This window comes from Condylostylus longicornis, unplaced genomic scaffold (assembly GCF_029603195.1).
Source record: "Condylostylus longicornis isolate FDR11 unplaced genomic scaffold, ASM2960319v2 ptg000110l, whole genome shotgun sequence".
NCBI lineage: Eukaryota > Metazoa > Arthropoda > Insecta > Diptera > Dolichopodidae > Condylostylus > Condylostylus longicornis.
In genome coordinates, this window is record NW_026578078.1 from 1,958,644 (window position 1) to 1,984,118 (window position 25,475).

The window sequence follows — 25,475 nt, forward strand, 5'->3', positions numbered from 1 at the left end:
AATTGATTGTTAAAATTAAATCCAAGTTTAACATAAATGTATACATTATATACATATACATATATCGCCCTTGAAATACAATCCACAATGTGGATCGTAATATTATTTTGTTTGATATTTTATTCTAAGGAAACATAAAAATAATAATAAGAAAAAAAAATAAAAAAATATTCCTTATAACCTTTCAAATATCCTTTATTCATTTTGTTCTGTTTTTTTTTTTTATTTTTTTGCTTTTCTGAAAGAAATAATACGAAAAATTTTTTAGGTAGACAGTTTAGTTGGTTCGCGAATTTATCACATGTATCACCTTTCGTCTAGAAACTATTGTGGTCTTTATAAAATTTAATTTTTTCTATTAAATTTTTAATAAGTTCTTATAAAAATTTAATAATAAAAATTTGGAATAAATTATTAATATTATAAAATTATTCATGTTATACTTAATATTTCTAAATTTTAATGTATAATAATAAAAAGCCTATAAAAATATTTCAAATAAAAAATCTGATGCAATTTCTAAACAAAATTCTGTATGAAAAATAAATTTTTTTTTTTTAAATTTAAAAATTTGTAGAGAAAAGGGGAAAAAATTCTTTTGAATAGAAAATTTTATTAATGTGCTTAAAAAATAATTAAGAAGAAAATTATTTGAAATTAAAACAAAAAAAAAATTATACAAAATTTCATTCAAAGTGAACCCGTTCTTTCCTTTTCTTATTCCTTAATTTTAAAATGAATTCAATGATATTCAGATACACAAAAAATATAATGTGAATGGAATTTAAAAGAATAAAATGAGTTTGGAATAAATTTTTACATAGAAATCTCATTCCATGTGGTATAAGTAAGTATGCTTTATAAAATTTTATATATATAAATGTATATAGGAATGTACTGTACACAGTTATTAAAAATGAAATCGCAATTGAAATTGCCAAATAATTCTAAAGTTAATTTAATTGGAAGAGTCTAAAATTAATTAATCTCATACAAGCTGATAATGAAATTTAAAAATTACTTTTATGTTACAGTATAATTTAGGCATATAAATTAAAATTTGTTAATAATTAAAAATAATTTTAATAATTTATGATATTTAAGGTAATTTAATAATGTAATTTTACTTTTTAATTTTGACAACTCTGAAATTAGTAGGTAAATGCCGCGCACAAACGAATATTAGATGGGAATTTTATGACTTGATTTAAGAGGAAAATTAATAAATAATTCGTCAATATTTGACATGAAAGTTTTGAACAACATTTCAGCGGGTTTATGACAATATATGCGGTGTATATTTAAAAAAAAAATGTTGACATCTTTGAAAATTTTGAATAAGAAATATTTTATTAATCGGACAAACAATTTTTTTTGCCTTTCTTGCTATCTTTGTTCTTTGATAACTCGATAATTTGAAAATAAAACGTATTCCTTCAAAATGGGGATAAGTCTGATTAAATATGACTTATAAAGTAAAATTTTGATAATTTAGTAAATTAATACCATTTTATTAGCAGCATGAAAAATAAAAAACTCCATCTAAGTTTTGAAAAGTAAAAAATTTTTGTTATATAGTGTATAGATCACACATTACTACATAGTGTGGCGTACTCTTTCAAAAATCAGAAAAGAAGAGAAATTTTTAGGAATTATAAGTTTAATCCGGCGGAATTACGTTTAGTAGAACCATCTCCTGTTAAATTTTTTTTATAGCTCGTAAAATACAAATTAAAATTTACAATTGCATAAAATGATTCCCGCTAATAATATTTTAATAGTTTTCTATTTTGTATAAATTAAATTCGAATACTTGCTTTGTCACTTCATTTCCATATGGTCTAATATATTGTCGGCATATTAAAATATAATTACGTGATATTCTTTTTAAAATTATTTTAAAATTATGTACATTTTTTTATTTTCAGCACTAAATAATTATAAAATTAAATAGAAAACTATACCTATACATTTTCTTATGAATTAAATTAAATTATTATTCTGTAATATATAAGAATAAAATTTTTAAATGAATGACTGTAAAAATTAAAAATTTTAATAAATGTGCAGTATTAAAAGTTCTATTATAATTTTTCTTACTAAAAAGCTTTATTTAGTATAGGAAATAAATTGTACTTACTTGAAATTATGTAAAGAGCAGCTTAGCGGGACAAGTTTAAATTTAGCCTTACATATTTCTAAAATTTTAATTACATATTTCTAAAATACTTTCTAAGAGAGAATCTAAAAATTTTCAAGTTAACAGCATTAAAGAGTAACACGAAAATAAAAAGGGAAAATTAATTTTCAGAAATCGATTTTTGTATTAAATTTAAAATTCAATTATCCCTTTATAATTTTATAATTTTTTTCTAGTAAAATATGTTAATTTTCTTTTTCATTTTTGGGTGTTACACAGCACCTTATAATTTTTTAATAAATTTAATATTCAGCAATGAACTGCTTAAAAATTTAATTTTAGAATTTGAGTATATTTTAGAAATATAAATAATAATAATAATAATTATAATGATGATGAAAAAAAAAAGTAATAAAAAGAATTGGTTTAAGCACTTCTCAATAATTCTATTATAAAATATAAGGACATGTTTTTGACATTAGCAATCAATTTTTTTTCTTCTTATTCTTCATTTTTTCTAGAATACTTCTCTTGTTGAATTCTTTCTCATTCTAGTATTTTATTTTAATTAAATTTCTTATTTTATTCTTTGTCTCATATTATACACACATATGTATGTATATCATAGGCTTTTTGTAGATTACATGAGAAGAATAATTTGAAATATTTATAGTAAAATAATTATATAGAACAAGCATATGTAAATTTCTTCATATATATTTGTATGTGCATATTGAACTGAAGATGTTATAACGCAATTAAAGAACAAGTTTTTGTATATTAGAAGAAGATATCAACCAAGTTTTATTATTTCTATTACAATTATTACATATAATATGTATATATTGTGTAAGGATAATGAAAGGATGAAAATTTTTTTCATTCTATTTTAGTTACAAAATTGTTACTTTGTTACAAAAGCTTTTACGTCATAAAATGTTTCCGAGATTAAAAAAGAATTCAAAGATAAAAATTTTAATGTTTACATATGTGCTATGCCAACATGTTACATAAAGAGTGAGTTTTTTATAGACTGTCATTCAGTTTAGTTATTACTTAAAAAAAAAAATGCAAATAATAAAAAAATATTTTAAAGGATTTTTTGCTTAAAATAATGAAAAAAAATCACGTGTTATTTGATTAAAATGAATAAAATACTAGAATATTTTACCATTTCTAAAAATATACATAATATGTAGATAAATTTATATGTATGTGCACACACATGTGTAATATATTATAAATGTATCTTATTTTAATGTGTTTGTATTTGTTAACATTGAATTTGTTGGTAGGAAATGGTTACAACGCATTTAAAATTTTCTTACTTTTTTTTTTTCTATTTTGTTTTGTGTTGCTATTTTTTTGTTATAAGTGAAAGTGGAATAGAATAATTTATTTTTAATCTATAGTACAAGTACTTTATTATGCACCTATATCTGAGAATATATGTATATTAATTGTGTGTTGTTGCAAATATTATCATATTATTTTGCGAGACAAGATGTCTAGTGTGTTCTCTAAAATAATTCACCTACATAGCAATTAAAGATTTATTGTAAATTTAATTGGTTAAAATATGAATTTTTTATAGTTATGAGATAAAAAGAAACTTATATTGGATGTTGAAATTTATGTTGTATTTGGAGATAACAAAAGTAAAGACTATATTGAATAAACTTAGCTAACAAACGAACAGCGTTTCTTTTAATATAAGATTCTAAATCTTATTTTATTGCAGTATACGTTAGTTTATAACTTATGTGAACATTCTGAAATAATTAATTGCCCTGTAATTTAATAAATAAAAGTTGTAGCCTCTCAAACTTCTAAAAATGGCATTTTTAGACTACTTATTGTGACGAAACGACAAAAATATTCCAAATTTTGTAAACGCAAAAAAATAGTGGCTGGTTTCTTCTACCGCTATATAACGTAGCGGATAATGGAAATTGTCAAAATGGCCATTAGAACGATAAGTTTTTGAAGTCTGGCATTTTAGCAGCTTTTAAAACTAATAAAAAGTTTATTTCGTTTACTTTGAAAAAAAGTAAAACTTTTTTCCGCCTCCATCCCAAATTATCTTCTCTCAAAATTCATAGAATTTAAGTTTTCGGCTCCTTGTATTTCCGAAGCTGCAAGCTTTTCCGAATTTCTCTAAAAGTAGAGATCTAATAGTAATAGTTATCTATCTTAACTCATGTAATTAACTCTTGAATTTAAATACAACGCCTGTTAACATAACTATTATTTTGTCCATCCTTAATGTATGCAATCATCTGAAACTTTTTGGTATACGCAAAGAAAGAAACAGCGGCATTTTCATTTGTTAAAGAGAAAAGTGTTATTTTGCAAGTCGTTGTTTTGACTTAAATTTGTTTAAATAAGTATTTGAAAATATATTTTATTAAAACTGATTCAGCGTACAGGTACTTTACGTTCCCATAAAATTGAAGTACTTTAAATTATCGTAAGTTTGACAAAAAAATGTATTTTTTTAAGTACGCTACATTGATAGCTAATGCGTAATAAAGTAAAATCGCTCTTTTCTACGATAAATGTCTAAACTGTATGAATTCGACAATTTAAATAAAATTTGTTTTAGAATGGTTGGCAATTATGTTTCTATTTTTATTTGAATTAAATCTGAAAAAAATATGATTTTAATCAAATTAAAAATTCTTACATTTTTTTAAATTTAAAAATAAGAAAGAAAAAAGAGTTAATTAAAGTTACAATAAAGTTCACGATTATTTTTCATGGTTGCATAATTTTGACAGATTTTTAAATTTAAAAAACAAAAAATTTATAAGACAGGGTCGCTTTTGTTGGAGAGAAATTTTTGTTTTTAATTCCACGAACCGTTTACTTTTAAAGGCCAAAATGATTAATTAATTAACAACACCGTAAAGGAATTCAAATGTTTAGTTTAGAATGCAAGTTCACGATAAGATTTTGACAGTTTGAGTGTTGAAAAGAGACGGAATATTTGTTATTTTTGATTATATTGCAATTTTTCCCTCCATCCGACACTGTTAATTTATTTTAATAATTTTCTTGGAATAAAACCGTTCTTTTTTTTTTGTTTTTTACAATATTACAAATGTAAAATCATAATTTACAGAAAAAATGTAGGTAATTTGGTTTTTATTATATTTTTCATATAATTAACCATTTATTTCCTTGCCTCTTTTATCCATAAAAATTTGGGTTGTGTGTTTTTTAAATTTCTGTGTATTTGACCAAATTATGTGTTTTTTTTTAGTTTTACTAAAACTCAATCAACGTGACGAAGCAAAACAATATACAAAAAAATTCTGAAACGAAAAGAAAAGAAATACATACCTACATTCATACATACATATAAAAAAGCCATTTTTCAAAAAATGAGGTTACCGTATTAACTAGAAAAAAAGAATTGTTCGCTACCGGGTCCATTGGTTAAATAAGACTAACGCAATGTTTTACAGTATCCGAGTATTTCTCGAGATTGATTATATTTCTGTAGTTCGAAAATTAATCAAGTTTAATTTGATAATTTTTAAATAAAATAAAATTTGCTAATGCAAAATTTATTCGGAAAGCGAATTCATGTATATACATATAATAGAATCATATGGAGTAAATTGTTTTCCTTAATGCTTTATTTTATGATTTCTTTCATTAGTATTAGAGCTTTCTCTTAAAGGAACAAAAAATATAAACTAATTTGTCTATTGAAAACATATAGAATTGTTAGGATCATTTGTTGGTATGTATAACAAATTAGCTTATCAGCTCGTATAGATATGCATTTGCGTTCAATACATAAACGTATCAAGTTATTCTGTTTCTGTATATAGACATATTGGTGTGTATAAGAAGGTTCTTAAGCTTTTGCTTTCCTTACTTTGACATACTAAAATGTGTAAAATGTGTAAAACCATTCGAATTAAAAGCATTAATTTTATTTCTGGTTTTAATTAATAATAATATTAAAATTGAAAATAAATCATTTAAACTTGTTCTTACAGTATTACGGAACCTATTTCAGCATCCTGGTATATACTTTTCGTTGAAGCGAAAATCATTGCCATCGAATGTAAGAAATTTGTACTGATAAACTAATTTAAAATTATTTTTTTCGTTTTTGATTTATTTCAAATTATTACGCGAAAAAATAAGGTTTATTAACCCATGTCATATTTCTATACTACATAACATACCTATAATTTATTTCTACACAACAATGAGAGTAGAAAGAGTTTGATAACTAATCAAAATAAAAAGCAAAGGTAAAAACGAACATGACGACTTTATAAAAAATGAATGCGGCAATGGTCTTTTTTTTCAATTCAGCTTGGATCGTATCTATATCTACGTTATTTTGCTTTTTCTTTTATTACTTTCTTTATAGAAACGTGATTGTATGATAATTTTTTTCTGGTCTGCTTCACTATTCCACTTCTTTTAATCTGCTTATTTTATAAGAATATACTTAGAAGATCATATATGTATGAGTGCACAATATAATTATATATATACATTTATACCAGTACAAAATACTCGATGATAACAATAATGAATGATGTTGTTCAACGTGTGGATTTTCATCTGTCAGAATATTTCATAGTGCCCATTTATGAAAAGTTGACAGTAAATTAGATCAAACTTGTTGGGTATAATAAATTGTGTGCAATATGATCTAATTGAAAACTTTCTTTTGAATATACATGTATATATTTATGTATATAGATAAATAGAAAAATAATGACAATAAAATACAGTAGAAATCCTAATCTTAAATTGTCTATGGAACAGATTTTGATTGAATTAGAGTACGATGGACTACTGTGAATTTAATTTAGTTTTTTTCTCTTATATATGTAGTTATTATTAATAATTTGATTATGATTTATTTCGTGTGAATGTGGCAATAATAATAGAGAAAATGAAAAATTTAATATAAAAAATTTCAATTATTACAATATTAAGATGGCTTTTTTGAATGGCATAGTTTTTTTTTTGATTTGATAAGAAAATTTGTGGACGTTTGTAACTGGAAATTTTAAATTAAAATTATGACATTTATTTTGTTATCAAATACGATTTAGTTTAAAATATGTCATAATAGAAAATTATGTATTTAATTTAATTTGAAAAAATTATGAACAATATTTTTGAAAATCAATTTAATAATTTACTCAGTTGTCTACAAAATTTAAATAAATTCTTTTCCTTAATAAGTAGCACACTATAATTTTAATAAAATTCATTTGTGTATTGTAGAAATCTCTAAGATAAATTCAAAATAAATTTAAAATCTTATTTTATAATAAAAGAAATAAAATTCTGTTAATCTTATACATAACATTCTTATTTCCACATGCTGTAATCAAGATAGAAAAAATGCAAAGAAAGTTTTGAATGCAGATTTGACTGCGTATAACTGAAGCTAGGAAGCATTTCAGCTTATGTACCTTTATGAACGCAAATTCAGTTATTTGCTTACCTTAGATGTGTTTTGTCAAAAATTTCAAAAGTGTAATATCTTGATTTCGTGCTAAATCGACTTAAGATGTTTTGTTTTACTGTTACAAATTTATAATAAGTGAGATATAACCCAAGATTTTTTAGTTTACTTTAAATTTTGATATTTAACGTACTAGTTCTATGAAAAATATTTTCTCACAATTTGGGAAACTTAAATTGAATTACTACTATGTATAATAAATTTATTTTAGCATATCAAACTTACTATAGCATATTAAACTTAATCTTTTCAGACTAATTTTAATAACTAGCTGAGTTAATAAGAATTTAGGAAATTGAGTAATTGTCCATGAGCAACATGTTCAAAAGTAGTGTAGACGTTTTTATAAATATTAAATTATTTATAATAATTTAATATTTTTTATTAGGATAAGCTGGTTATAATAATTTATCGTTAAAGGATCGAAAAGTCTTCAATTTTTAATTTCAAAATGGAAGGAAGTATGCGTATGTTGCATAACTGCCACAGCGTCAAATTTTCTATTACTGTTTCTTTGGTACAGTTTTTAATTAAAAAATAGATTTATTATGCCTACAAATTATTGAATTTCTTTCCAAAGTCCTTTTGAAATTATTTCTGTTCAAGATATTTAAATTAAATACTTGAATAAACTTTTCCAAAAAAAGTTTTTTGAACTTTTAAAAAATTGTCTTTTTTTTTCAAACAGTAGTCATTAATTTTCAAATGATCACGCACACGTCTCTTTTTGTGCTGCCAGGTTTATTTTGAAAAATTTTGAAATTCAGTTTTTCCTTTTTTTAATTTTTGTTCTTATGTCTACCAAAAATAACAAAGGATAACGCAAATTTATTTGATAAATTTTTTTTTTCTTATTTTTAGATGAAAATCTAAAAGTTTTGGGGACTTGCACCGAATCTATAAATATTTATATGTATGTGAGTGTGTGTATTTATAATATAAATACTTGTGCGGTAAAATTTGTTTTTTATGCTCTCCATATTCTTTTACAACTTTTATACCACTGCGTGTTTACACACACAAACATATTTTATAATATAATATAAAGAATCCTAATGTATAAGGACAATAACCTCAAAATTTAAATGAATTTTTGTTTTTATATTTTATTTTTAGAAATGAGTAGTACCATTTTGGCTGAATTTTTATTAAAATAAAGGACATAATATTTGCGTAAAATAAGGATGATGGTATCAAAAACCATAAATGAGGTTATTGAAATGGTCTTTGTTGCCAAAAAATTTAATAACAAGTTAAAATTTAAAGGTGTTTTTGTATTTTTTCTTTTTTTTTTCTTTTAAATATAAATTTTTCATTTCGTTCACTTTCTATCTGGCAAATAAAATTTTATAGTACAAAAAAAATTTTAACCACAACATTTATGCAATGCTGTCAAGTCGGTAAAATAATTTTATCTCATGAAATTTTGTGTTTTTAGTCGCTATTTTGGCGTAGTGGCTGTTGTTCTCTATCTATTGTGTATGGACATGAAAAATAAATGTTTCCGAAATAGTTTTCAATTTATCAATTTGATTTTATGCTTTGAAACATTCATGTTTAACATAGAACATGGACAAAAAGTTGTTTTTCATAAACATAAACTTAAAAATGAAATTAATTCATCCCTTTTATCTCTTTTAAGTTCAATTATGCTGTGCGGAACACTTTTTTGTTGTTTTGTTATTCAACTGTAATTTATAAAGGATCTTTTGAAAAAATTGTTGCAGTTTTTTGTCTTTTCTTTTTCCGAAGTTGACACAGCAATAAATATTGCATTTCTGTTATTTTTTTAATATTCAACAACAATATTTTAGGGTTGTTCTGTTAAGAACAATCATCTTCTATATTAAGTGTTATATAAGTTGTAAATTGATAATGTACGTGACTAGAAGTATTATAAATTTTTGGAAAAACCAGTTAAACTAGCGATTTGCTGGTAATGTAAGCTAATTTTAATAATTTTCAAAGATTTTAAGTAAAGTTTGCATTTAATATCTAGAAATATTTGAAATATTTAAAAAAGTCTTTTTTTCTTTAAGAAAAAAACATTTAAATTTTAATGATAAAAATAAGGAAATCTGATTGTAAGACTCTATTAAAATTTAACTTTATTCGTAGAGAATTTTTTAAGATTTTCAAAGCGAATTTTTAAATTTGCACTTCTCTAGAAACATTCAAATTTCGGTACATTTTCTGAGCTTCAAATTTTATAAACACATCCGAAAATTGGCTTTTATTTTAGAAACTTTGTTACTGGAATTTTGAACTTTAATAAACTATTTTTTTCTCTAATTTATTCATAATAAACAATAAATCAGTTTTTAATAAATTTATTCTTACAAATGTTTTATTTTACAAGAGAGGTCAACGACACTTTAATGTAACGCTGTAATACGCTTCAGTGATAATAATTTTTTAAAATCATAAATAAACGGGAAAATTATATTTTTTTTTCACTTTAAAACTAATACCATAAACTTAAAAAAGAAAGAAAGCAGAGCAAATTAAAAAAAAAATAACTTCCAGTTTCAACTCGACTCCACTAAGCGTAAATTCAATTTTCGTTCTTATTATTCTTATTTTCCTCTAATTTTCCAATTAAATTCTTAATTAAATTCTTTTAGACATTTTTTAAACCTACGGAATTATAAAGAAATGAATGTTTTGTATATAAGTATGTGTACACATATAAAATACATACACACATATTAATACATCCATTTCATCTATCCATTAAAAATCATCTCCATATACAAAAAGTAAAGTACAAAATGCAGGAATAAAAGTAGAAATGTTAAACGCCACCTTTCACGTTTTGCTATTATTATTATTTTGACTATACCAAGTTTGTAGGTATGCACCTTAGTATACACGACATGAGTATTTAATATTACCGGGCGAATAATTGAATTTTCTTTTTAAATTTATTGAGTTTTTTTTTCATTTTTCAAATTTCATTGAGAATATATAAAAAAAAATTCTGATGAAATATCAAGAGAAAATTTCTTAAACTTTAGATTCAATACTTGCAAATGTTAAACAAACGTCATAATCATCAACACATAACGCTTAGAAATCCACAAAAATTAATCATCGATATTTCTCTTGAAATGTCAATATACAGTGGCGTCTCTATATAACGAACGTTCCTAATTCAATAATTTTTGTTTGTAATTGATATTACATTGTCAAATGCAACTCTATATTAAGAAGTGTGTTCATGGTACAGAGGGACTCTTTTGTTATGAATACAAAAAAGTTGTAGGGAAAGGCATATTTCTACTACAAACTTTACTAGGCTTAAAAACTTCATTTTTATAATAAATCACTTTAAAGCGCATATCTAGCAAATATAACAAAACACAAAAAATCATTCGACGCTAATTTCAGCTATCAGAAAAATGAAGATAAAAAAATTTATTCAATTTATCAAATTTTTTAATGCAGTCAAACAAACATAATAAAAAACTATGCAGAAAATATAATTATGTTTTCTATTTCTTTAAAAATAGGTAATAACATCGACAGTCGATTGCCAGTATAAAAAACGTCAATCTCTTTAAAATAAAAGATACTACTTTTTTAAAAAAATTTTGCGCTTTTCGTTATATTTAGATTCACTCGTAATGGAAAACTGAATTTGTTGGATAAGTAGAGAATGTCGTAAAATGGATATGTCGTTATATAGAGATTTCACTGTTAAGGCGACGATGTACAATTTCACACATATACTATGAGTTTTATAATTCAATTATATAATTATATTACATATGTCAAAATAAAAACTGCAATTAAATATTATTATGCACTTGTCATAGTTCACCGCTTAATTAATTCGTTATAAATATAAAACAAATAATTTATGGAATATAAAATAAATACAAACACACTTGCGTACAGGCATATACTTTGGAGATTAAAAAATCACAATATATTTTTAATTTAAATTTAATGTTGATCGGAATTTGGGCCAGTCACGGCTGAAACGATTTTCAATACAAACCTAAAATGAAAGTAAAATATAATTTTTTTTATAGATAAATGAAATTTACGCGTGGGTTTATTTCGGCTATGTCACGGATTGGTCAACTTTAGAGATGCGTCGGGAACTGAACGTTTTTGCCAGTCGATTTACAATTTTGCGTATATAAAGAGAAATAATGAACCGATTGAAATTTAATATTTAAATTCAGGGTGTTAAAACAATGAACCTATAATTTTTTTGAAAATATCAAGGCACGGAAACCGAACTAGGAACCGATTTTACAATTTTTCCCATATCTACAGAAATACTTGAAGGAATTTATTGAAATTTAATATTTGAGAGTGAAATTCTACTAAGAGTTAAATTTACACTTTTCTAGGTATGTTAACTAAAAGGTTAACTAATGTCCTTAAAATTGCAAAGAAATGTTTAAAATGCATTTTCATATTCTTCTGTAACACCTTCGTTAAACTAGACAATATACATGCATTGCGGTCGGTTGTTGCTGTTGTTATTGAATATTAGCACATTTTTGAATATATTCTGTTGTAACAATAAGTAGGTACATAATGTTGAAAATTTGTTTTTTACCAATTATCGACGAAAGTGATTTTCATTCTCTTTTGATTATAAGTATCTCTATTAATTTTGTTCAAACTTACCAATTGAAGAAAACGAAAATACTTTAATGTTGACGAACTAAGTCGACTTAAGTTTCTTTTCATTGTGGCCACAGAATTTATTTTTGAAGTTTCATGTTTAATAAAATCTTTCTTTTCAGTTTCTATAATATTTTATATAATATCCACTTTTAATTTAGATGATTATTCAAATTGGTATATATATAAAAAAAAAAATATTCATAAATTATGATGAAATCACATACAATTATCACGAAATTATTAAACAATTATTATTAAGGAAACTGGAAATTGATTTTAATTGTAGGTATTTCAATTTACCCACGTAAAAGTATAGGAATTATTAACATTAGAGTAATTTTATAATTTATGTCGAAACATAATTGAAAGCTATAATAATCGGAAGAATGTTAATGAAAATGTGAAAAAATTCATTAATATTTAAAATTAATTTAATTGGAATTAAAAATAGCATAGTTTTTTTTACACTGCGCAATGTAAGTAAATTAACAAATAATTTTCTAACAAAAAAGCAAATTCTTTTTAGAATTTTATAAAATTAATTAAATCTAAAACTTAAAAGAAATAAAAGAATTTTTTAATTAAATTGTGAGTACTACAGGTGTAAAATATTTTATGAGTAGTAAAGAAAGTTAAAGGTGAAATAAATAGTTTCTGAGGCAAACCGATAAGTCGGTATGGGTGATTTCAATAATTTTATAGGAGACAAAAATTTGTAATGATTGTACACAATTTTATGACCTTTTTTATATTTTTATAGACTTTCTTGTTATTTAACCGATTATAATTTATAAAATCTGAATGAAATTGTTTGCGAAAAAATTTAGCTCCAACACTTTTGTTATTCCTACAATATTTCGAACTTTTGACCTGATCCCAATTTTTTTTCTAATTGCAATTATTGTATATATCGACAGTTTTGTTTTTTAACTCTTCCATTTTCTAATTCGAGGTTTATTATTGTACTTAATTGTGTTATAATTTGTAAGTTTGTATGATTGCTACAATTATATGGTGAGTGCACATGAAACATAAATAAATACATTAAGAGTTGCTTTTTTATTAATTTACAAACAATAAAAATTCTGATTTTATTTTTTTTTTGTAATTTATTGCGTAAAGTTATGTTACGGTTACTAAAGTTTACTGTGGTATCTTATTTCATTCACAAAAGAAGTGTTGTTTTAATGTTAAGGGAAAAAATATAAATTATAAATGAATAAAATTCTATTTCTACTTCAATAAATTATCGTTTTATACGAGTATTTACCGATAATAATGGACGTACTAACAGAATGACATTTTTCAAAATATTCACTTTTGTTATAATTAAATGTTGTAAAATAATTTATCAGAGATTTTTTATGAAGTACTTGTATAACAAGTAAATGATCAAATAAACACATTTACTTTAGAATTAAAAATTGTTTGGATAGAGAACAATTACTAAAATATAAAAGTTTGAAAGAATTATCACTACTTTATTTTTGAGAATGTGCAATTTAACTCGACTTGAAGATAGAACAACAAACAAAATAATCAGGATAATTAACCACAATAACAGGGGAAAATCATGATAATTAATCACAATACCTTACTAAATCTAATAAGGTCTGCAAAAAAAGATACAAATTGAAATTAAGTTATAAATAATTTCTTTTTTATAATCAACTAAATACTCGTATGACTATAATTATTTAAATTAATATAGTAAGTACGACGATAATTCAAATTTGGGTAGAAATATGGGGGATATTTTCATGCACTAAAAAATCATAAAATTACCACACTATTTAAAATTTAAATTTTATTTAAAATTAATAAAACAATTATATTCTAATATTACAATAATTTTTTGATTTTATGCTTATCATAAAAGCAGTGCATCTTGTTCAATGCCAATTTCAATGTTATACTCGTAAGTAGACAAGCGTTGCTATTGTGTAATAAGTAAATTACTTCTTTGTCAGTTTTGCACATAATAACGTAGAACCCAAGTTTATAAGTTGCAATTTCTTTATCAACAATGGATAAAAAACACAATCTGACCATGTTTCGAGATAATGTAAGTAAACTAATATTGGTGCCTTGAACGAAATTGCTACTAAACAGAGTTTGATAGCACTTAAACACTTTTTTTTACAAATTTTGAGAGTTCGTCTAACTTAGGGCTTCGATTTCAAAATAGATTCAAGTTTAAGAACAATTATAACAAAAACTGGGAATAAGGAAGAAATAATTTTCAAATTACAAAATGGACCTAACTTGATTCATATTGCCACAAACAAGTGTGTCTTGTAAAACATATTTATGATTTAAGATGTATTGTGTAAGTTTCTTAACATATTACGGGTACATATTTAATTATTTTTGCGGGAACACGACGTTTTATTCCACCAGGATTTAACCTATGGATTGTCCCGAAAAATACCGGAGACAAATTACCCTACATGTGTGCTTTACGTATTTGTATTGCATTTCATTTTTGAATTGTGATTTAGCAGAAATCTATAATTTATAATTGATTATCAATATTTACAATATTTTCATCATTACATACTGACTAAGAGCACATAAATAAATTAAAATAAAAGGGGATTTCCTATGACGTTTACAGTTTTATGAATTGTAAAAACGGAAAATTAAAAACAACAACGAAAATTCTTCGAAAACATACTGTATTATTAAATTTAACCTCATATATTGAAGTATAACTACCTATGTTTGTTTGTATACATACGAAAGTTCTGAGAGAATAATGATAAAATATTAAATTTGAGGTTTGCTTAATTCCATTTTCCAACTAAAAAAGTTGAAATAAAAACCGGTTTTTTAGTTTTTATTTCAAATCCAATTGCCAAAAAATTAAAAAAAAAAGGTAATCGCAAAGTTCGAGTACTGGTGAAATAACATGTGATATTTTTTCAAAGAAGAGTGAATTCAATTAAAAATGAGGTATTTATAATTTGTTATTTCTCTTAATTTGATAGTACGTAGGTGTGTGCAGTGGTGTATTCATGATAGCAAACTCACATTTTTAGTTTATGGTCCAATAAAAGAGATTGCGGGAACGTATAAATACTTGTCCTAAAATAGGATTCTTTATGAAATTTGAATATTTTGATTTCAATAAAGAAAATTTACGAAACCAAGATGTCATTTGATTAAAAAACGTATACTTTTGAACACTCGTCCATATGTTGGAGACCGCAGTGATCACAACAGACTTTCATTGATCTTTAATTACATATGTGCCTGTATTACTTTAAACTATAAATCATTAATAAAAAATTATAGTAAGATCTAAAATTTTACACACCTTTAGGCTTTATTATATTGATTTTCGCCATAGTCGTTATTTTAAATCAAAGATTTAAAGAATTTATATTAGCGAACGTAAATCAGAACATCGCGCAAACAGTATCTGTCATATGTGACACTACCGTTTACTCATTAATATTATAAATTCAGTCCTTTTAAAAGTGAGGAAAATGCATATTGAATATTGAAATCACAAAACATTTATTAAAAATCTCTCTAATCTTTATTTTCGCTTTTATTCTTGTTTTCTCTTTGCCTTCTTTTTCATTCTTCTTAGAATGAACTTAAAGCATTGCATTGCGATAACGTTTTAAAATACTTAGTTTATAAAATAATGTTAAATATTGCCGGTTAATTCTAGTTCTTAACTTGACACAAATCTTAGTGTGCTCATTTGTAGTTTCCTTTACATGCATATTCACTCACATTTTGAATACATCCACGGGAAAATATTGAATTGGTGTTTTACAATAAGAAATTATACGAGTATTACATTTTTCGAGAGAAAAAGGACGCCAAATCACGACTTGAAAACTTAATACATAAATATGTATCTACATTCCCATTGAGTGTGCATGTATTTTTTCTCATTTAATTTCCCTTTAACTTTTATGTTTTTCTGTTTCTTTACTTAAATATCTTAATATGGTGAGCACGTTAAAATATAGCTTTTTCTTTCTTTTTTGACTTTATACAAACTTTTATTGTAAATTTGTATACATATTCGCTTCCATATACTATGGCAGTGATAGCGCGTACTTATATTTTTATTTTAAATTAAGAATTGGGGTTGCCATTCTTGTAGAATTGTTAGTCCCACTTTTAAACGAAAAAACGTAAAACATTTTAAATCTTCAATTTTATATATAAAACATTTTTTTCTTATTTGTATCATCTTTAAAACAAAATTAATATGGTTACCATTTTAATGAGTAGCACTATGTATGAGAATTTTCATTGCTTGGCAATATTAAAACAAATATATGGGAGCATAATTTGTTTTGTAAGAAATTTTTTTCTGAATTATTAAAAATCGAAAATTCCTTTTTAAAAAAGTGAAAAATATACATTTTTAAAAGAAATTTAAATTTGCGAATTATTCCCTTTAAAATATCAAATAAAAAAAATATTGCATATTTTTTGGAGAATGAGCAAAAATTAAAAGAAGTGCTAATAAAATAATCGCCGACTTCGACAGCTGTTGAAAAAATTATGTACATATGTATTTTAAATGTAAAGATATTTACTGTTGGTTTCTTGCTTTTACATTAATTCGAAAAAGTTAAAAGTTTCGGAGGTATAAGATACAGAAAAATTAATTTCTTAATGTTATCGAGAGGCGATAATTTGGAAAAAATAAGTTATATAATAATTTCAAACTCTTGAAATATATAAAAAATCATAAAAAATTCTATAAAAAATATAAAAAATTCTAACTCTTACAATTTAACATCTAAGAGGAAAACGATATTAAGATTTGAAAGCAACCGGTTTTTCATAACTGTTAATTTCAATTTGATTATTTTGTCATTGTAATACTTTGTCGGGAAGTGTGTAACAATTTTCTTTTAAAAGAAATTTGGTAAGCACTTTTTTTTGTATTTTATTGGAAAAGAAATAAAAAGATAAACTTTTCATTCGACTAAACTCATTTAAAAATTTTATTATTTTAAATTCATATCAGCAAAAAGTGCGGCAATACTAATTTTAATTTTTTAACTGAGAGGCTTTATATTGACCTACACTAAACGTGTATACATATTTAAAATACAACGAAAAATTCTGGCCATGACATTCATTTTACGCTCTTATTTTTTCGAAGAAATTTTAAATCGTTATTTTTCATATCAAAATATCTTATTTCTCTTTTTTAAATTGATAAAAAGGAAATTATTAATACAAACTTGTAAATTATTTAAACTAAAACTATTTAATTCTTACTGTGGAAATATACTTTTTAAAAATAATATTTTTATACTCTCGGAATAAATTCTAATTGAACTTTTAACGTTTTCTGAGAAATTGTTCGGTAAAATTAATATTTTTCCAGCAATTTATCAAGGTTGTTCGTCGTTATAAACGGCTATCACTCTCTTTTTTTTTGTATAAGAATAAAAGTTATTTTTCTTTTGACTGACGTTTTCTCTTTACTCTCCGAATGTCATGTCATAATAATAACCTTAATTTATTGTTTTTTATGTTAAGGTATTCTTTAATCTTGATTTTTACTGAAAACGCAAATCAAAAATAAAAGTGAATTTAGTCTTCTATCTATATTTGTTGAGTATGGTTGTACTTCTCGATTATTTGGTGTAAATATTTGAATTTAATCATTTGAAATATTGGAATCTACATATTATATAGAATTTGATAGATTTACAAGAGTAAAATAATATTTTTATAAAAGGCGCATGTTTTGTTATTGCCTTAAGAGAACGTCCTGTTAAAAATATATTGATAGTTAAATAAATTTGTATTTGTATGGTGTAAAATAGTTAAAGTTTAGTAGATTATTATTTGAATGCCAGTTAAATTTACCGTTATATTTTAAATAATAAGAAAAATATAAAAAAAAAAAACAGAAAATTAAAAATAACTTTTTAAACGGTGTAATAAAATTATATTTTAAGACGGAATTATGTATTTTAGTTTATAGATTAATTTAATATAATAAATACTTAATTAATTCACTAAAAAATATTAGTGAAATTGTGAAGTGAAAAATTATTTACAGTACAATTATATGCTTTGTAAATTTTACGTTTTATTGAATAAAGGCTGTGTAATTAAAACATATTCTTTGTTAAAAATTAGCATAAAAATAACGTGAATAAGAAATTCACTGAAGCGTTAATAAGGTTAAAAATCTAGGTTAGAAATTTTTAAAAATTAATAGATACCAATTGGTTTTATGCATAAATTATAATTATTTTACAAATAGAAAAAATAGAATTAATTATTTATTGAAAATATTAATGAAATAATACTGAATTTATTGTTATTTTGTAATTTGATATTAAAATAATTGGTTTACAATTCTATATGATTTAAACGCTGAATGAATTTGTGTGGAGAATTAAATTAATTTTATTTATTTTGAAATTGAAAGTTTTTTGTTTAATTTGTTCACACTTGTGGTTAAAAAAATTTGTTTTTAATGCATTTCAAATAGATTCTTATTTAATTATAATTTGCAGATAATAATATAAGAAGTAAGTTAATTTTTATTTCTATGTTATTTCATATTTTTATCAAATTTTCACATAAAAATGGTGGTTTATTGAAATAATATTTAGCTTTATGTTAATTAGGGTATAAGTAATGAAATTTTTTGGTTTTGTTGTCTTTCGTCATTATTATAAAATGTGTTAAGTATACATGACATTTAGATAATATTATTATTTAAAAATAAATTTTATGGTTTGGCAAAGTGTTAAAAAATGAATATAAGCCGCAATATTACACAATTGATGGTCATTTTTTTTTATAAAAAAAAATAATTTGTTGGAAATTTTCGGGTCAAATAACTTTTGATAATATTTAACAATATAAAATTATTAAATAAAAAAAAAAAATGATTTTAATTAGGTTTATATAATAATTAGAAAAAATTTTTATAAATTATTTTATTTATAAATTTAAATGGTAAATTTAAATATGTATTTTACGTGTGTTCAACTTAAATATCACGTATCTTAAAATATTAAAATATTACTTTTACCTTCCTCTATTATTTCGGAAAGAGCCTTATATGTTTTTACTTACTCCAACAATATGCTGGAAAACTGTGTAGGTTAGATCGCTATTATCGCTAATATTTTTTTAGACACAAACCAAATATATTCACATTCCTGGTTACAATATACTGAATTCCGAATAGAATAGAATATTGTAAATGAATTTGAATTTCACTTGATTTCAAAACTCGTGTTTAAAGATTCACTATCATTGTAATTCAATATCGCAAAAATATTTCGAAATTATTTTTGAACTGTACCTAAATTTTTGAATTGTACTAAAAAATACCTTTAACTTATTTAAAGTGTGTAAGTATGAGTATAAAAAACAACATGTTGTATTAAAAAATACAATTGTTATTCTGATTATATTTGAATAATAAAAAAATAAAACGGATGCAATGATTTTAGTTCATATAGGTTTACAAAACAAAAATTAGGAGTGATTTTTTTTTTTTTTTACCCTTAAAATAATGAAAAGTGTTCATGGCGAACATTATTTTTATCATGGCGAAGATTATTGTAAGAGATAATAAAAAATTTGGAACTTTCTTCGTCATGTGAAAATAAATATTGAAGTTATAGGATCCGGCCTAGAAATTTAGAACGTATTATGTAAAATATAAAAGATTTGTATGTCATTCAGAGATTATATGACATTAACATACGATTTTTATTTTCAATAAAAATCATTGATGTTGCAATTAATTTTTATTTTTCCCTAATGTTAAATAAATTTACAAATATCTTCAATGAAATCAATCCATATTTTTATGCCTTTAATCGCATTTGTTTATTTTCATATTGTACATTTCATTACTTATCTCCTTTGAACTTGTTTATTAGCTTTTGATGGTTATATGAGATTAAGCATTTAAAGTTCATATTTTTAGTTTATAATTGATAAGAGTTTAAAAATAAATTTCAAAATATTGAGAAAGCATCATTAAATTAATATACATATATGTATATCGGAATACTAAGTGTTTTAAAGTGAAATAATTTCTCGCAAGTATAACGTACGAATTTTTTATTATTATATTAGCAGTGTTATTCAGAAATACAATTATTGTTATTCATACTTGAATCTACATTGACAAATGATTTTAAAAAAAAAATTTTAATAATGTTTTAAAATTTTTAAATATTTAAATGATGGGATATTTCCAATTTAAAGTGGTGATAAAGGTACATATTGGCGCATATGATTTAAAGCAACTCAGTCTTATGTGTTTGTCCCTTAACTATAAGATTCTGTTATACTAAAACTATGTTATCAATGATAATTCCTATATATTTTAGTTACATTTTTAACAATTTAAGAGTGAATAAAGTTATTCAGTGAAAAGCATTTGAGTAAGCACTATTGTTATGTTAATAAAGCTAAAAGTTTTTAAGACAAAATTTTACAAAGAACAACAACATTTTCAGGAAATAATTTTAATGGAAGTCGATTAGTGTGATTTGTCATTTCATACGAAAATTTTATGTATGCACAATTACTTATGATTGTTATTAAGAAAATATTTAATTTTAATATAGATACTTATAAATATTTAGGGGGTTTTCTAAAAAAAATAATAGTTATAATATTGTAGTACATAATGCAATTATTTATTTAACAAAAATTAATAAATTTTTTTGGTTTTGTATTGTTAAACAAGTATTGTTAAAAAGTGCGGTAATAGTTATTCTTTGAAATATTTATGAATATAATCTACAATATCCTCTTATTTTAAAACGTTTCTGGTTTAATTAACTGAGTAATTATTAATTTGTATAAATTAATACTTAAATTTTACGTAAAATACCGTGTGTCAAATATTTTTTGCAGCCTTTCAAAACTAATTAAAATTATTAAAGTTAACTAAAAAAAATTATATTAAATTCATTTAAATTAATAGTACAATTTTACAATGACTCTTACACCAAATTATCGATTTCTTCGCTTCTGTAAAGTTGTGATTTAGAAAATTTTTGCTATTTATATGAGTTATGAATGTTACTTACTGAATATATGTGGTATGTATACATACGAGTATATATTAATTTATTTGATTTTTAAATTACTCTACATATAGCACATTACAAAATAGGTGCCATTGAACTTACTATTGTTGTATGTATAGTTCTGTGTTATTCATTGTTATTATATTAAATTAAATGTGTGGAAACAAAATAACTACAATAGAAAAAAACATTGACCTTTTCAATTTTGATTTCCTTGTTAATATTGATTTTCCTGAGACAATTCATTTAATGTTATTTAATAAACACAAAATATATGCAATATAGTTTTATATACATATATGTACATAAGTACAAATTTTATTTTTTGCTTTTAAAATATAAAATGCTCTTTTATTAAATGAACTAGGGATGACTATGGTTTTTATTAATATGAATGTTAATTTAATTTAAAAACTGATCTCAAAATAGCACGATATATAAATACACATTTACAAACTAGGAACAAAGAATGACTAGCTTGTATGCCATTATATGAGCATTTATTTTAATAGAGGAAATAAATTAGAGGTGACATGAAAATTAGAAAGTTTAAATAATAAATTATTGTAAAATAATATATGTATATACAGGGTGATTCTGAAAGGTATACAACATATACCGATGGAAGATCGAGAATGGGTAAAACTTTTGTTCCGGACTGGATGCCAAATATTAGAGTTTTCGTGTTCCAGGAATTTTAACGAACTTTCACGAAATTTTTACTTATCCAAGCTTTTTTGATTATAACTTCAAAGAAACAGTGTCTGAAAGGCCTAGTAAATTGCTTAAAATAAACATGTTATCCTTGATTCTGTATGTTATGTACCTTTTCGGAATTTCGGAAGAAATTTTTTGAAATGTTGAAATTTTTTTATAAAATTTTTGCCAGGTACTTAATCTTTAATTTAAGTCGTCAAACATTAAGAAATTTTTTATTGTACAGAAGAAATACCACAAAAACCATTACTATTGCAAGATTTTAAAGGCTCTATTTTTGATGACAAGAGTCACTCGAAAAAACAGTCGACATTTTTAAAAGCCGATATTTTGATAAAAAATCTGAATTTTAATGTTTTTGTTGAAATGTAACAAATAATAACAAAATTGAAACGAAATTTTGTACAAACTTTTAATTTGAAAAAAAAAAATGATTCTAAAAAATTTGAAATTTTTAAAAAGAAAAACTAGAATTTTGTATTAGGAAAAATAAAAATAAAATCTAGTAATCAAATAAATTTTTTCGAAACTTTTCTTGGTAAAAACAATTGATAGGTTTTTCATTTTTGCCAATTTTTATAAGAAATGGTACCTATATGGTTTGAAATTTTTAAATGCATTTTTCTCAGATTGATCGCAATTTAAAAATTTGAAAAAAATATTTTCGAAATCTAGACACCATTTGGCATCTAAAGTTATTAAAATTATCCAGCTGGAATGAATTTTTAAAGACATTCCATATAATTTTTGACATTTATTTTATTAGAATTTTTTCTATAGGAAAATTTAATTTTTCTGAACAAAATGGAGTTTGTAAATGATATGGTATTAAAATTATGAAGCTAATAAATAATTAATAAATAATTTAGTGGAATTAATAAATTTTCAACATATTCCAAAATTGATATACGGTTGACGCAACTAAAGAGTTGTTCCAGTAAACCAAAATATGCGATTGCATAGAAATAGATTTGAAAGAAGAAAAACATAAATTTTTGCCGAATTAGGTGAATTTCATAGGAAAATTTGGTGTTCTTTTTGAGAAATATGTAAAATTTTTGGATAAAGGAATATTAAATTAAATTTAATTTTAGTTTTATCAACTCTGGTTTGATTTTAATTGAATTTGTGGCTCACAATACTTGTGGTTCTTGTGCTATATCTTCTGTACCATAAAAAAAAAATTTTAATTAAAATTTAAACAGCTGGGAAAAATTCTATTAAAAAAAATTTCAAGATTTTAAAAAACTTCTTACGAAATTATCTAGTTAAAAAACTGAAAAAATAAAACAAGGCAAAAATTTCATTTTCCCTAAAGTTCGAATGTTTGGTATTCCGAAAAGGTACATAACATACAGAATCAAGCATAACATGTTTATTTTAAGCACTTTTTTAGGTCTGTTAGAAACTGTTTGTATGAAGTTCCTTTCAGAATGTAAGTTATAATCCAAGAAACTTGCATAAGTAAAAATTTCGAGAAAATTCGTTAAAATTCCTGAAGCTTGGAAACCCTTGAGATTTGGAACCTAGTCCAGAACAAAAGTTTTATCCATTTTAAATTTTCTAACCAATGGTATATGTTGCTGTGTAACTTTCTGTTTCACCTTGTATACATGTTACGTATGTGAGTGCGTTTATTCTGTATAACTTTATTTATATAATATTTTACTATTATATGAAGTAATTGGTTAAAAAACAAGAAGATTGGTGATGAACTCGCCATTTTGTTATTTTAAGGCTTATATTAAGGCTTAATTTTTACTAAAACTAAGGTAGTATTGAAGTTTTATAAATTTCTTTGCTGTCTAAATATTGAATGATTTTTTTTAAATCAGTTAAATCTAATTTTGTAAATTTAGATTTAAGGCATATATGTGGATATTTTCTTAATCACTTCCTTTCATTTCCATAAAGCTAATATTGTTTGCTTTTACAGTAATATAGCAAGGCTTGAACGCAATAAGTTTTGGTTGTTATTGATTTATCCACAAATTTTACCACAATAAAATCGGTAAAGCTTTATTAATGAATTAAAAATTAAATAAAAACAAAATTAATTTTATCATTAAAAAATCATGAATTTGTGTTAAATACCTAAGCATGCTTCAACATCCTGTAAAATTGTATAAACGTTTTTGAATTAAAATTACAAATCTTTGAAAATAATTAATTCTAAAAATTAAATAAAGCTTACAACGAAACGATAATTAATGAGTCTTTCAATATGAGCGTTTGAATTTGTTGTTGAAATAAGACGTATACGTAAATGTGTGAGTAATATGATTATGTGTATGGAATAAAACATAACATCATTCTGGTTTCTTCTTCGCTCTTGTAGGAACGAACTTATTAAATATAATTTCCAGTAATTTTCATGTTTGCATAAATCTTATGTCCTGAAAGCAGCATTGTATATTCGTTTCTAAAGTGGTAATAATTTTCCGCTACATATGTGGCCTTCTTAAGGATTAGTGCCTTTCATTCTCATCAATAATATTTGTTTCTACAAATTTAAAAAAAATAATTGAACTATTTGATGTATACTTCGTCATGACACAATTTTACTGACATTTCATATTCATCAATAATTTGGAATATGAACACTTTTATTGAAAACCCCTTTATATAACTATACTTCAGGTATACCTCCAATCACATGAGATCTATTTAATTTTAAAGTTGATCTTAAAATAGAATTATGTTATATAAATTTTCTTCTTAACCCAATTTATAATTGAATAAATTAGCAAATGAAATAAATGTATATAAATTAGTACTACAAAACAATTGTGTATTAAAAATGTATGTAGCAGAAAATTCACAAAACGACGTACAGTATTAAAATGATTTTTGGAACAGTTTAGTTAAATTTATGATACGATAACGAACAAGTATCCTAGTATCATAAATTAGTAGAGCCTAGTACAGTATCCATAACTGGTTTAATAAGTTAGAATATATTTATAATATATGCTTGGTTTAGAATATACGCTTGAATTAGATAATTAAGAATTTTTAGGTTTATCAAAAGGAAATCTATTGAAACTCGACTGTATTTGAATAATATTTTTAAAATTAAGATATGTGGAACTCTCTATTTTTATTGCGGAATTGCAAAATTTTTTTTTTTGCATTTTATAATTTATAATCACCGACCTAGACATAATAATGAAAACAAAATTGAATTTTTTAGTAAATTATGTATTCCATTTTTGCTTTTTAAATGAAAGTTGCGAATTTTCCATAACTTGTAGAGCTTCTTTTTACAATAATCTTTTCTAAATTTATCTAGGTTAGTTTATATGAACGTAATATGTAATGTACTATATAAAACAACTAATATTTATAGTTTATACAACAAGTCGATTACATAATAATTAAAAAAATATAT

At 23.4% G+C, this 25,475-nt stretch overlaps 1 protein-coding gene across 5 annotated transcripts in view; it reads left to right on the plus strand.

Moving 5' to 3' along the window:
* Window positions 1-289: 289 nt before the first annotated feature.
* Window positions 290-25,475, plus strand: part of LOC129614493 (Y+L amino acid transporter 2) — a 55,128-nt gene continuing 29,942 nt past the window's right edge. The window contains exons 1-2 of one of the 5 annotated variants that reach the window (XM_055529116.1): window positions 290-332; window positions 578-847. The gene's annotated coding sequence lies outside the window, so the exon portion shown is untranslated. Of the gene's footprint in view, window positions 333-577; window positions 848-18,577; window positions 18,833-20,274; window positions 20,377-20,489; window positions 20,546-25,475 lie in introns of those variants that run through there. The other 4 variants (XM_055529115.1, XM_055529121.1, XM_055529119.1 and 1 more) reach the window with 4 other exon arrangements.